This window comes from Phalacrocorax carbo, chromosome 4 (assembly GCF_963921805.1).
Source record: "Phalacrocorax carbo chromosome 4, bPhaCar2.1, whole genome shotgun sequence".
Lineage (NCBI taxonomy): Eukaryota > Metazoa > Chordata > Aves > Suliformes > Phalacrocoracidae > Phalacrocorax > Phalacrocorax carbo.
This window is the reverse complement of record NC_087516.1, coordinates 4,471,788-4,487,735: the sequence shown is the minus strand read 5'-3', so window position 1 is coordinate 4,487,735 and position 15,948 is coordinate 4,471,788. Positions and strand designations below refer to the sequence as shown.

Below are 15,948 nucleotides of genomic sequence, written 5' to 3'. Positions count from 1 at the left end.
ACGTTCAAGTGGTGACAAAAACATTGCAGATGTTTTCCAGACATTAGGGAACTAATAGCTCCTGCTGCAGAGATTACACAGGTTAAAACTATTCATTCTAGTATTGCTCCAGTATATTTGTAATATATTGGCGTAAGGCAACAGCAGACGGTGAAATGATCCCACTCCCTCCCCAGTATTTAAACAGAAAATCTGCTTCCATCATTTGTAGAAACTCCTAAAGGAACTCTTTATTGAGCTGATCAGAATCTTCAGCTGCAAAGCTTAACAACACAGCACAGTCCCTTCCACAGCTTTTTGCTGGACCAAAAAGATCTTACACCACTCCAGGAGCAAAAGCCTGCCTGTCTGTAAAGCAGGAATACTGAATCGGATGTCATCAGGTGTTAAATGCATGAAAAAACAGCAATGGACCCATAATGCTCAGGGATGCAATGCACCCTAACTGGGCAGGTGAAGTGACATATCGGTGTGCTAACCCAGCAAGTTACCGTGAGAAAATAAAAACCTTTCCAGTAAAGACAGTGCACCACAGAGCAAAAGATTTCAAAGCGAAGTATAAAAATTCACTGTCATCCCATCCCTATGACAAGAACCACGACGAGGTGTTCGGTACCGTTGTGACCCAAGAGCCTCGTGACGTGCTGTTTGCGCTACGTTTTACTCCTCTTTGAGTTAGTGGTTTGTGTTTATTCTTTTTTCTTTCAAATCACATTTAAAAACTACAGACTATGGAAGAAGGAAAAAAAATTAAAAATAAAATAATTTAAAAAAAGAGATTATCAGGGCTTGAAAACACCACACGCATATGCATGGATGTGTTGAGTGAAAAAAATGTATTCCAGGGCCTTCTTTCTGGAAGGAGTCTGCTTGGCTGCAGGAAGGTAATATTCTTCCATCATCTGTTTTTTTCCACTATTTATATTTAGAGATAACATTTTCTTTATTAGTTTTCCCTTGAAATAATTCTTCATTAAATTTCCCAAAGATCCTTCCTTGGCTGATCACTGTCTATTTAAGGATTTTAGAATTTTAGAAATAGACAAACTAGGCTACCTCTGCAACCTAACTCAGGGTTACCAAATTGAATGGGTTTGTCCAGCACATCATCAGGATGACTACGAAAAGCTTTCACATACAGCAGGCAATAAAACTGGTTATGCAGATGCTGAAATTCACACAGGAGACACGAAGATGAATAGAATAATGTCAGAACTTAATCTTAATTATTTAGACTTATTGAACAAACTGGAATTAGGCTGCTAGAACAGTTCAGAGAGGACAGAGAATCATAGAATCATTAAGGTTGGAAAAGACATCTAGGATCAGCAGGTCCAACCGCCAACCCAACACCCCCAGGCCTCCTAAACCATGTCCCCAAGTGCCACGTCTGCACGGTGTTTGAACCCCCCAGGGACGGTGACTCCCCCACCTCTCTGGGCAGCCTGTGCCAGGGCCTGACCCCTCTGGCAGGGAAGGCATTTTCCCTCATCTCCAACCTAAACCTCCCCTGACGCAGCCTGAGGCCGTTCCCTCTCATCCTGTCACTGGTGACCTGGGAGCAGAGACCAGCCCCCCCCTCACTCCAGCCCCTCTCAGGCAGCTGCAGAGAGCGAGAAGGGCTCCCCTCAGCCCCCTCTGCTCCAGGCTAAACCCCCCCAGCTCCCCCAGCCGCCCCCCAGCACACTTGTGCTCCAGACCCTGCCCCAGCCCCGCTGCCCTTCTCTGGACACGCTCCAGCCCCTCAAGGCCCTTCTTGTCCTGAGGGGCCAAAAACTGAACACAATATTTAAGGTGCGACTAAAGAAAAGAAAAGGTGGTCAATAAATTAAGTCAAAGAAGAGTATTTCATAGTTCTCTATTAGATAGATGCAGGGATAAAGAGCTAAAAAAATGCTCAAAGTAGCTCAAACACAGAGAAGTTGCAGATGGCAGAAGAACCAGTGAAGTCCTGTGAAGACACAGAAATTAGCTGGATTACGGACTTCTTTTGGTACCCTAAAATTTTAGTTTCCCATTAAAAGTCATCAAAATCAGTGTTACTAGCCCAGATAAGTCTGCTGCTTCTGTGCACGTTTCATCTGTCAGGCGGGATACTTTTTACCTAACCTTACCTACAAGAAGTCACACATCTGTTGGAAGATCATCTACAAGTTCTGAACTAATGAAGTCAATGAATGGGAATAGGGACCACAGCCGTCGTAGAATATGATAAACTGGCACCTACAGACACTCAATGAGGCATCATTAATGAGGAAGGGGACCTAAAAAATCAGATTCAGATCAAGCAAATAGGTATAAGATTGCTAAACTAAGTGAAATAAATCCTGAATATTTTACCATGATAATCTACAAAATGCAGTATATATAAATATGTATTTTTAGATACAGGTATATAGAGGGGGGGTGTTCTTTAACACAATGTTGCTACATGTTGGATTTACTAGCACAACAATGGTCTCAGCAGAACCAACGAACAAACCATTTTACATGCAGACCTCATAATACAACAATTTTCTCCAGGTAATTTTAAATAAAACATACTTAGAAAAGTAAATATCCTGATTTAGTTTCCACCAACTGCATTGAATGACAGGAGAGGCCTTCCTCCTAAAACTGGTAAGTATGGGGTGAGTCCTGGAAAAATCCATTCCTTGAACAGGTAAGCATGTAATATGCAGAGGAAAAACAGTGATTGGTTGAATACACGTTGAATTTAATTCTGTGAGTTTTGTTCAATGGCAGCTCACTGGGTTGGTTGGGGTTTTTTTTTCCAAGAAAGGATAAGGACAAACACAAAATTCAGATTTTCTCACGCAGTCAGAGTGAACTGCAGGTGTCTGTAACCCCGACCGCGGAGAGTGGTTTGCTGAATCCCCGAGAAGGGACTAGTCAGGAGACGGGCACCTTATGCAGCAAGCTCCGAGGTAGCTGCAAGGGCACACCACAGGTGCAATTAAATCAAGAAATGAGAAATAAATATTGATTTTGGCCCATATATAGGGAGCTTTTTCTCTCCGTACCTTTAATAAAACTAAGGTGTTTTCAAAATAGCTTGGTAGTCTACTTTTACAACATAAACAGACAAAATAATATAACTATATCCATTTAAAAAAGATAAAGGAACTCTTCTTGGCGAGAGGATGAAAGCTGGGAGTGGTTTGTTTTTAGAGAAAGTATGCTCACAGCAAATAATTGTTTCAGCTTTAAATAGTGCTCTTCCTAGCGCATCGGTATCTCATTATGGACACCTACAGACATGCAAACAATTCTATATCACCATAAAACAATAAGGAAAGTTTATCAGAAAATTGCAAAATATATGGAAATAATTATAAATCAGAAGTAAGTATTTAATAGCATTTTCTATAATGCTTTTTTAACATAGAACAATTGCTCTGTCCTATGCTGACTAATGCAGAAATACAGAAAAATCACTTAAAGGTGTCTGCCAGCGCTCAAAGTCTTCTCAGTAAAGGAGCCCTGCGTTAGAGTCCACCCAGATGTACACGTGCAGGTCCTAGAGCTGGAGGGGAACCAGCACTGGGATACAACCTTTGTTAATGCACTGAGCCACACCATTCCAGAAGTAGCACAAGGCATTGCGAATTCCTAAATGCCTCGGAATGCGGAGACTTTTGCTACCACTTGTTACAACAGACATGTAGAAAACAGCATCCCCAAAGTAAATCATCTTTTTCAAAAGGAAATGATGATTCCCAATTCCCTTCTGAAAATTTTGCTGCTTTTTTTCTTATTTTGTTTTGTTTCTAGCATTAAAGAAACACCAAAAAAAATCACTGTTAAAAAGTCTCTAGCATGTCAAAAGCTCAGACTAAAATATAATCACGAAATCACAGAATCACAGAACCCCAGGTGGGAAGGGACCTCAGGGATCACCTAGTCCAACCTTTCTAGGAAGAGCACAGTCTAGACAAGATGGCCCAGCTCCCTGTCCAGGCGACTCTCAAAGGTGTCCAACGTGGCCGAGTCAACCCCTTCCCTGGGGAGATTATTCCAATGGTGACTGTCCTCATCATGAAAAATGTCCCTCTGGTGTCCAATTGGAATCTCCCCAAGAGCAACTTGTGTCTATCCCCCTTGTCTTCTCTGTGGGACTCCGTGTAAAAAGGGAGTCTCCATCTTCCTTGTAGCTGCCCCTTAAGTACTGGTACATGGGGATGAGATCCCCTCTGAGCCTCCTTTTCTCAAGGCTGAACAAACCCAGCTCTCCCAGCCTGTCCTCTTATGGCAGCTTCCCAGTCCTCTGATCATCTTGGTGGCCCTTCTCTGGACCCCTTCCAGCCTGGCCACATCCTTTTTGTGTAGCGGGGACCAGAGCTGTACACAGCGCTCCAGGTGTGGCCACACAGTACTCCAGTACGACGTGCTAACAAGAGAGCACCACCAGTTCACAAATGGTGCTAGAGACGTCGTTTGCCCATGTACCTCAATGATTTGTAAATTTGAAGGAAAGGCTTACAAATTTTAAACAATGGAGATCCACAAACATGACATCCATGAACAGCGGCGTCTCACTGCTACCTGAATGGCAGCATTCAGATGCTGGGGTTTGGTGGGGTTGATTTTATTTTATTTTGCTTACAAAGAGGTGACCTGGCACACAGAGGTAAGATCATTCACATGAAACTGTAGGAAAAATTTTGAGCCTAACTCAGATTAGTTTTTTATATATTTAAATTCCATGGAATACAATAAGAGGAAAGTGAATGAATGCCTCTTATGATTACATTGATTACTATTATCTTCCCCACCACCACCACCGTATATAGTTATTTTTAATTTAGTTCTGCAACCCAAGATTAGTACAATGAGGCCATAGTGGAGACACTCTTTCTATCTGGAAATATTCATGGGCTTATATGAAACCCTACTAGCCTGCTTTCTTATTTTAAATATTTGAAACAGTTTTAAAAGCAAATGGAGACGTTGCATATTTCCTGACCTTGTTGATAAAACCCACTTCAGTAACTAAAATGACTGGTGAGCAGAAAAATTTCTTTTTTTCTCACACTCTAGGTTAGGAAACACCAGCAGGAACGGTTCAGTTTTCCACATTACTTTTTTTTAAAAAAAATCAATTTAAATGTTAGGAACTTTAAGATAGACCTCACATATTTTTTTGTGAAAACAAATTTCTTAGGGAAAAAAAAACCAAAACTCTAAGATCAAAGGAAAGTATTTGCTAACGGAAACTACAACGAAAAGGAGGAGCAATATAATCTTCAGTGAGCACCAGCAGAACATCGTAACATCTCCTGCTGTAACATGTCCTGCGGATGAGGCCAGCAGAGAGAAACCATCTATTTTAGTCACAGCACTGTCACTCAAGCCTCTGACCTCATACAACTCATGTCTCCTACCTATGATTTCACTTTTTTTCCCCTCTATTCCAGACACTTATTTTGCTGAATCGGGGTCCCAAACCAGTTTGATCAAAATAAAACTATTCATTTCAGAGACAGTCTAGAAGCAAACACCCGAGGTTAGTTTCCTTAAGAAAAGGAATAGAAAAAACACAGTGCACGCAGTTTTAATCTCACATATGCATCTTTCAGCTACTTGTAACAGAAGTATAAATTGAAATCTCTGCCGCATATTATAACTGGCATGTATAAATACATGTCTTTCCAAAAAGCCTTCACGTTCTGAATTTATCAACGACTGCAAGCACAGGAATAAACACAAACAAAACGATGCAGCCCAACATCGACTACTCCCAAAAATGAATTGGCATATCAGAACTAGATCATGCAAACTTATGAGAATAGCTACAAACTTCTACAAGTTCTTAAAACTACAATTCCTGAGCGAATAACAAGGTCTCAGGATGCTTAAGTGACCTATATAGTAAAGAAAGCATTGAGAGCAGACACAGAGAGCGCATATATTCTTTCCAAAATGTAAATATTTTCCAAAGAACACAACAGAACTTCCTAGTCTTGTACCATGGGCTCGGAATCCCTACTGTAATTGTTACTGCTATGCCTAGAAAGCTGAGCACCTTCTTCTATGAACATTAATGATCATCTTCCTCATGCACTGAGTCAGAGAAAACTCTCACGGACTTACGGCACCACTGAAAGAACTTTGTAGTGAGCGTGTATTGTGTTTCTCTGCATTTATTTGTAGATGACTTAATCTCCACGTTAGGGATAGAGACGACTGGTGTCACGGTCATGGAGCGTACTCTCATCAAGTTGCAGACGATGGATTGGGGGGATCAGTCGATATCCTTCAGGGCAGGGCTGTCACTCAGAGGAACCCTATGAAAGTCAACAAGTGCAAAGTCCTGCACCAGTGAGGGGGAACCCGTAGCAATAAGACGGGAAGGACTGACTGGCTGGGGAGCAGATGTGCTTCGAGGGACCTTCATAGACAGCAAGCTGTCAGCCATGTGCCCTGGCACACCTTGAATATCATGTCCAGTTTTGGGGTCTCCGATACCAGACAGGCTCAAGTTGAAACAAGAGAGATTCAAACTGGATATAAGGAAAAAGTCACACAATGATTTGTACAAGTACAGTGATTTTCATTTATAAAGTGGATTTTACTCAAGGTCCCCTAAAATATTCTGTAAATGTAATATGACAGCCTAATAAAAAGAGCAAAGGAAAGTAGTTTGGACCCTCCTGATGCAGAGGAGACATCCCACCTGCCACGGAATCATTGTAACCAAGGAACTGCACGCTGACTGGAACGGGGAGGGGGATGCTTCTCTCTAAACAAAGTTGGACCATCATGTAGCAAGAGACAGAAGACTCATTTGACCAAAAGGCAGTAAGCAGGGGGAGGAATCATTCGCAATGCAGGGTTAGGACACTCACTTGGGACAGGGCAATTCTGGATTCCAGCCTTCGCACTAACAGGTGGGTTCTGCACAATACACAGCCCTCACAGGAAGGTCACCACTCATAATAACTGGCATCTTGCAATTTTGCCCACCTTGTGTCAGCTTCTTTAAAATTACATTAAATTACCAGTTTGAAATGCTAAGAAAGCAATCTCTTCCAAAATTAGAAGTACCATTCAGAAAAGTCAGCCGTACTGGGAGAGGGGAAGGGGAAGGAAGACTTATTTTATTAGTGACAAAAAACCCCATAGCATATTAGCCACCTTCCCCTTTCAAAAAAGCCATCTATCAACCTAGTACTTAATATAGAGTGCATGATAAAAAGAAAAAAAATAGTAACCTGCTGTTTTATTAACAGTATGATTGAGTTTTTCAGGAGTGTCTACCCAGAAGATTTTAACTGCACTTGCGCTTGAAGAAAAGAGGTTGAAAAAAAGGAAAAGACAAAACAAGAACATAGCTCAGTTTTCTGGCAGGGCTTTAAAGCTAACAGTTTTATTTTAAATACTTTACCCCACCTATGCTGGTACAAAGGAAAGAACGTCTCTATCAGCTTCTGTTACTAATTAATGCAGACCTCTCCCCAAATTCTGTACAACTATCAAATATATCACTTGATAATTACCATAAGCTCATTTGGCAACCCCATAATGATCCTGGCTTTGTGATCACACTAGGGAACCTTGATCTCTTATTTTATTAAAGAAGCTTCACACAGTTCTAGCACAAATCTCTGTTGGAAAAACAGAACTTCACTAATTAAGAGTTCAGTCCCATCCCGAATTAAGTCTTCCTTACACAGCTCCAGCAGCACAAAAGAAAGGTGAGGATGCCTTTGCTAAAAGCAGAAAATTCTATTAGCATGGATTTCCCTATTGTAGAGGTCATGTGCGGGCAGGGATGCCAGAAGTGAAAGGGGATAGAGCTACATCACATACTCATCAAATTAATCCCAAGTCAGCAGCTACAGCTCATAGCAAAACATTCCTGGCCCTGTCAAGATCTGACTTCCCTACAGATTTCTTATTGCATGTGCCAAAAGTTGAACAACTATAATACTCCTCCCTCTGTTTCCTCAATACCTGCTTGAACTGTACTAGTCAAGATTTTCCATAACCACATTACGAAATATACTGACAATTTTTGAGAAAAATATTGCTATGCATTTTTTAATTATACTACTATTATAATTCTTGTGATTTGTCACTGACCACTCACCTAGGACGGATGCCGTGTCATTATCTTTTCAGTACAGACTGGGTGATGAAAGGATTGAGAGCAGCCCGGCAGAGAAGACTTGGGGATACTGGTAGATGAAAAATTAGGTATGAGCCAGCAACATGCTCTCGCAACCTAGGAAGCCACTCTACCCTGGGCTGCATCCTAAGTGCAGCGAGCAGGTCAGGGCAGGTGATGGTACTCGGCTCTCGTGAAACCCCCCTGCAGTGCTGCATCCAGCTCTGGGGTCCCCAGCACAAGACAGACACGGGCCTGTTGGAGCGGGGCCAGAGGAGGAACATGAAGATGGTCCAAGGGCTGGAGCATCTCTGTTGTGAGGACAGGCTGAGAGAGCTGGGGTTATTCAGCCTGGAGAAGAGAAGGCTGTGGGGAGACCTTATCGGGGTAAAGGAGGCTTATGAGAAAGACAGAAAGAGACTTTCTACCAGGACCTGTAGCGACAGGACAAGGGGTAAAGGTATTAAACCAAAAGAGGGTAGATTTAGATTTGATATAAGGAAGAATTTTTTTCATGGTGAGGGTGGTGAGATGCTGGACCAGGTTGACCTGCGAAGTTGTGGATGCCCCGTCACTAGATGTATTCAACACCAGGTTGAATGGGGCTTTGAGCAACCTGATCCTAGCGGAAGATGTCCCTATGCATGGCAAAGGGACTGGACCAGATGATCTTCAAAGCCCCCTTCCAACCCAAATCATTTGATGATTCTGTGATATTATGGTTTTTAAATATCATTAAATATCATTGACAGGGCATTTTCAAAGGGTGGACAGCACGTATATGTTTGCTTGTTTTTAATAAGCCAAAGCAGGTAAATCAAACATGGCAATGCAAACATGGACATTATGAAAACCATTCACACAAATACTTTGGTTTGGCTGCAGCAAATGAAATCTACATAAAAGGGTTTCTCTGAAACATCAATAATTATTTGCAAGAAAATTCACTATTCTCCCCTATGTCCCCTCTATTTTCAAGTAAATATTACTTGTTCTTCCCAGTGGCATTTCTTGAATGCGAACAGCTACAAGTTATTCCTCTCGTCTCATACGCCCATATATCACCAAGCTGCTAGAAACACTCAATGACCTGAAAAAAAGACAGCCCTGACATTTTAGTGTAAGGGCCCTTTTGCTTCTAGATATAAGGCTACCCTTCCACTCGAATGCACTATCTTACTGCCTCACTGGTTATACTAATGGTATCCCCTTCGGCATTGTTTTTCAAAATCTTCCTGTTTCCAAAAGAAATTTGTTTCATCAAAGAAAAAAAGCCCTACAGCTGTCTGGAAAACACAAATTTTGTTTTCCAAACTGTCTCAGGGTTGGGTTTCTTTTTTTACTTTCTTTGGCAGCAGGATGAAACAGAGACCTTTCGAAATACTTTGTGAGAGAAACAGATTATGTTATGGGTCAAAGCACTGGCATGGGTTAAAGCACTAGCATGGCTGTAGGAAGACCAGATTCAATTCCTGGCTCAAGATAGAGAACAGACCTGAACACTGTGTTTATGACCTTCTTCACTTCGGCCATCTAAAACCAGAGCAAAAACATATGGGACTTCACTTCCCATATTCCAACTTTGCATGCCATAAACTTACTTTACGATATGGCTTTCAGCAGTAGCTCATTAGGTGTTTCTAATCCAACTATAAGATATTATCAAGAACATACAGTCAAAAATATTTTCAACAAACTACTTCTCCATTCCCACACAAAACAGAGGAGCAGCTACTTGTCGGTTTTTTTCATATTTGTGCTTATTCTCCAGTGCTACTTAAAAAACTAGGTCTTTTTCCTTATTACACCAACATAATTGTGAACAAAGATGTGCTGCTGAGCACGATTCACTCTTTAATATACCTCCTTTTTTTGATAATAATCATTCTTCAATTTTCTCTATCAACTTAACAAATTTGCCACTGTCCTTAGCCTATAAATCATGTTAGTTTTCCCCTAACGCATACATAATTAACTTTTGTAATTATCTCTGCACAATTATCACCGGCTGTCTACCTAATTCATAAAACTGAAATTCTTTTCCTATTATATATAGACATTTGAATTATCACTGACAAATATAACTTCCACTATCCACACCAAAGTCCAGTGTTTTAACCCAGTCTTTTTGTAGTCATTCCAGTTCCCTTCAGTGTTTGCAAACACCTGCGGGTTAAAAGAATCAATAAATAAGCAGACTATTCTCTCTAATGTATAAATTATTAGCTAGGATGTTGAAAAATGCCAATGACACACCTACCTTTTGGATGCGAAGTACAGAGATAACTCAGGCAACACTGATTAGAGCCAGTATATTTTCATCCAATCTCGCTTGAGGACACCTAGCTGCTCTGATTCACTTTTCTGCTGCCAAATACAAATTCCTGAACAGATTTGCATATTTCTATTCTGTCTACATGATGTACCTTTAGGATGCAATTTCGAGATAGCAACACTGTTACTGTTAATTTATATTCTTCTTATCAGTGTTCACAGCACGGGAAGAGGCTTATATCCTGGCCAACGTGAATGAATATTATGTAAGAAACTTTTAAAGTTCTTCAGCAAGTATTTTAAAGTTTTTCAGAAAGTATGAATTCTCTGTGGAATTTCCTACTACTTCTTCTGTTGACAAAAAGAAAAAAAAGCACAATTAAAAAAAGCCCATCACACCTATTTTCCTCTTACAAATCTTCTCAAAAATTATCTGTTATACAACAGACATACAAACCAATACGCTTTGACTCTCCCACCACTGAAACAAGAATCAATATAATTTAGGCTAATAAAATATCTCCCCTAATATATTTTGCTTCTGATTTGTAATAATTTAGGAGCAAAAAAATCTTTAAATTCTCCTTTTGTGACAAAGTTCTCCTGTTAATTGGCACTTGTGTCAGCACTGGTGTGGCCAGCAGGAGCCGGGCAGGGATGGGGCCCCTGTGCTCGGCCCTGGGGAGGCCCCACCTCAAATGCTGGGCTCAGGTTTGGGCCCCTCGGGACAAGAAGGGCCTGGGGGGGCTGGAGCGTGTCCAGAGAAGGGCAGCGGGGCTGGGGCAGGGTCTGGAGCACAAGTGTGCTGGGGGGCGGCTGAGGGGGCTGGGGGGGTTTAGCCTGGAGCAGAGGGGGCTGAGGGGAGCCCTTCTCACTCTCTGCAGCTGCCTGAGAGGGGCTGGAGTGAGGGGGGGGTCGGTCTCTGCTCCCCAGTCACCAGTGACAGGGCGAGAGGGAACGGCCTCAGGCTGCGTCAGGGGAGGTTTAGGTTGGAGATGAGGGAAAATGCCTTCCCTGCCAGAGGGGTCAGGCCCTGGCACAGGCTGCCCAGGGAGGTGGGGGAGTCACCGTCCCTGGGGGGGTTCAAACACCGTGCAGACGTGGCACTTGGGGACATGGTTTAGGAGACCTGGGGGTGTTGGGTTGACAGTTAGACCTGCTGATCCTAGAGGTCTTTTCCAACCTTAATGATTCTATGATTCTAAACTACTCAGAAGCTATTTAGAAGGACAATATGAATTCCAGCTTTTTTTTTTTTTATAACTCCATCATATAAGGAGTTAGCTGGTAGACAGGTAAAAGACATTATTTTTGTATTCCAGTCACGTAAGACAGCAGGTTTATATTCCTCAAGTTTCCTACAGATTTACCTGCTCATTTACATGACTCAAGCTTCCCCGTACCACCCAGACAACTTGCCTCAACTGTGACCCCAGAAAAAGGCCTAAAGACACAGAATCAGTTGCTCAAGTGCTACAGCTCATTCAACCTCCATGCAGAGCCTGACAAGAAGAATGCCAATTAATGCCGTTTTAAGCAGTGCCGGACTGTGGCATGGACGCTTGTCAGCTCATAACAGCACTGGGACCGAGGCCATCTCATGGAACCGGCGCTACAAACAGCAACATTAATTAGAAGATACCCTCGTCTCTGCTTCTGCGCTGTCAGGATTGCAAAACTTCTCTTTTAAGAACCAAACAATCCCCTTCCTGAATACAGGTTTCTAATATCTTGTTAGGAATTTTGAAAATTCCAGCTTTTGTCAAGCTAGAAAAGCTTAAGCAGGTGTTTAATTTGGCCAATTACACAACTGGGTTCTTTGAGAAAAAAGTCTTCAACAAAACTATTGTCTTAATTTGACTCCTAAAAAATCTGCTCAATGCCTTTAACACAAGCAAAATATAAAAGTCAAATTTTAAGATGTTGCTTTCTATTTCTAAATCACTGTGGTTCTTCTAATTGCACAGAAGGGCTTGCCAAAGACAGTAAGAAACAGAGATTCCCATTATCTCAGTTTTTTAGGTTACACTAAGCAAGTTAGGTTGTACCATTTCATAAATTCAAGTTTATGATTAGTGCTAAAAATGCATTTTCTGTCATCTAAGAATAGCTGATGAATATACTAAGATGGATAGATGAACAAGAATTCTTCCCCGCATAATAGCATACTTTTAGCAGGATTAGTATTTTACATGGCTTAGAGACCAGGCTACACACTGGTGGGTACAGCATTTTCTTGGCAGGGGGGTAAGAAACGTGGGTTTGAGGTACACCTCAGGCTCAGGAGAGAAGTGAATCGAGTCTTCTTCCTTCATGGCTAAACACCTTAACATCTAGAATATTATATAAGGTGGGCTGCAACACTAGTGTGGTTGGGTTTGAAAAGAGAAGAATGAACCATTTTTTCACACCGAAGGAGGATTTAGACTAACTCCAAGCAAACCTGCTGTCTAGTAATCACTGTATGACATAAGTTCTGCCCTGTGGGCTCAGAGTTGAGCATATGTTTCAGAAGGGGATGGAATTTCAAAAAGTCCACTTCCTTTGACATGTCTCCCACTTGCCATCTTTAAGTCTCACTCCTAAGCAGCTCTTTTCTCAATATGTTGAACAGGGAGCCTAATCACATAAGTGCAGTTTATAAATTACATCCCAGGAGCTGGGTGCCTAGAAGGACTTGGCATCTTCATACCTTTGAGTCTTTCAAAGCTCTAAATCAAGGACACTTATGGGTTTCATATAGCACAGGTTGAATTTTAATTGGAGCAACATTTGGAGATAGCCGTCCTTCCTGCTTATGAGCTTGTAACCATCTTATTTTTGTTTACCATTGTCCTAGTGAGACAACATCACAAAGCCATGTGGGAATTTAAAATGAAACCAGTAAAGGCAAGTTACCTCCAAACGATCACCTCTCTGCAACTCACCAGTGGTTAACAGGCTAGAATTCAAAAAATGTTCTCTTGAACAGTAAAACATGAGGTTTCTCTTACCTCAGCTAAAAATAATCAGAAAGCTGAAGTCTACCTGATAATCCTTAAGTACACATTCAGTGGTACCACCCTCGAAGCAGACAGAAACGTCAACTTTCAGTTGTGTCCAATGGTTTTAGCAACAACTGAGCAGTAACTGAGGGTGAAGTCATCTTTTTGCATTCAATAACTTAGCTTCTCACAGTTAATAAGTTATTACTAGTGGAACCCCCCCTACTGACATCTGTTGTTTTCCTTGTTACTTGAAACAGTAAATGTCACTGATGCCATAAGTGCATTTTCCTGTTTTTCTCCAATTCTACCAATCCTTAATTTGGGGCAAAAAATTTTACACTACTTTCATAAGTACAAGAAAAGTCATTACCATATGCAATTTGCTGTAAGGACATGAAGCCCTCAAGAAAGCTGCTAGCAATCTACATGAATTATGAGACATAAAAACCGGAAAACAACACCTCATTAACTTCAAGTCCTTCCCAAACTGAATACTGAATTAATAGTCAAGCTTACAAACACATAACGTGCCTGATGTGAGATACATAGAGTAGCTAGCTATGTATTATTATCACAAAAATAATTCTTGTAGTACACAAAAAGTATCAAAAGGAAAAGACTACTGGAATTATATATTATATGGGAGAACATCAGCAACCTAGTTTCCATTTCCACACTTAGAGTTATCAGTATTAACCCATCAGAACGGAAGCCACTTTGTCCTAACTATTAGTAAGCGGATCCTCAAAATCCCAGAACGCAAGACAAGCAAAATGCACACATCTGCTGCTGAGTCAGAACCAAAAGCTACTGTATCTGTACTCATCTCCAAGTACCAAATCATCTGAGAGCTGTACAACAAAAAAATACCAAAAACCTACCTAGCGTCAAACTATCTCCCATTTAGCTAATGCTCTTAATTTCTCCCAGTTCTTTAGTTGAATAGACAACAAATTCAAAGGGTGCCTGGCGCGTTGAAGGAAGATATTTCACTTAACCACATGAGGGCACACCACACTAGAGTAACAGCAGAACACCCTTCTTGTGAAATCCCTGGGTTTCGTGTACTTTGTGCTGCATTACTGGATTTGCATGAGACTTGTCACTATAAACAGCGCGTACTTTACGAAGTTAAATTTTTAGTTGCTATTTAATGTACCACTTTCTTGCCATTTCTTTTCGGTTTAAAAATTTGTTAACAATCTTAAAGGCAGCATTATTTAAGATTTAGTTCTCAAAGGAACTCAACTGCAAAGCAGGAAAAGTATTGGCTAGGAGAAAAGGAAAAAAAAGGTAAAAGAGAGATGGCAATTTGCTTAGTAAGGTTCTACAGCTTTTTCTAACTGTTTCTGGAGTTATTTATGTTGGGGGGGAGGATTATTTCTGACCTTAATAGATATTACATCTAGAAGAGAAGCTTTAATATTATCTACCTTTGGTTTTGTTTTGTTTTCAAATGTCCGAGACATTTTATTAGAGGAAATAACATCAGAGGATTTAAATAATCCTTAACTGGATACTAAACTAAGATAGCAAGCAACTACAAAGGCAGGTGGCACTAGGTTTAAGTTTGCCCTAGGCAGGCTGATCTCCCCAGGCTTCCGCCAGCCAAAGGAAAGCTGCACTCCTGGGAGTGCCCTCCGTCCCTCCATTAGCGGTTGATGCAGCCTCGAAGAGTAGCTCCCCTAGAGTAACGTTACTGTTTGTGACCTCCCCCAAACAGCATTCAGAACAATCTTATACATCACTAAAACCTAAGGAAAAAGATTCCCAGGAGTTTCAGTTTCAGTTGAAGTACTGGAAGTGAAGGAAGCAGAACACATTAGACATATGCAGCAAGTTAGTACTCTGGTTTCTCTGTAACAAGCAATATATCTTTTTCTAATGAAAACCCTTCCTATAAAGAACAGAGGCGACCAATCTTCCACTCTATTTATGCAACAGATTAAATCAAAATCCCCCCAAAATGGATATTATTTAATTTTCTGGGAGTTCCATTTCCAATAGTAGGAAGAATAATGAAATTAACTTATACTTCAAGTCCTTTTTTTTTTTTTTTTAATAATAACAAACAACTGGGGAAAATGGAGAATATTCTTTAAAGTATCTACAAAGCAAATTAAGAAAATATTTTTTTCCCTACAAAGACTGTAAAAAATTATTTAAGGCAAAATGTGGACAAGTTAGAGCAATATTATTACCATGTTATTTTAATCTTAATCCAAAACAAATTCATTTAAATGAAATCATAACCCTACAAAATAGTATGATCTGAGACAGACCAGATGAGACCAGACTATTATATTTTCCATTTTCTTTTCCCACCGTTTCTTTACCCTTAACAAACCAATAAGCACACACTCAGGTATCCAGTTTGGAGAAAGAACGACTTGAATTACAGAGTTTGAACAAAGTAACATTTCTGATCAGGCGTTTTCAGATGCCGGCACATTTCACCTCCAGCCACCCGTTTCCCGGTGATGACAACCTCCAGAATAGGTGCAAGAACACAGGCAGAAGGAAATAACTGTTTCAGTCTCTCCATTTGAGTTTGACAATTATTTCAGTTCTGAAATA

At 40.9% G+C, this 15,948-nt stretch overlaps 1 protein-coding gene across 3 annotated transcripts in view; it reads right to left on the bottom strand.

The window, feature by feature from the left end:
- The window catches only part of CTNNA2 (catenin alpha 2), a 522,290-nt gene that overhangs the window by 414,232 nt on the left and 92,110 nt on the right, over nucleotides 1–15,948 (bottom strand). The window lies entirely within an intron of this gene.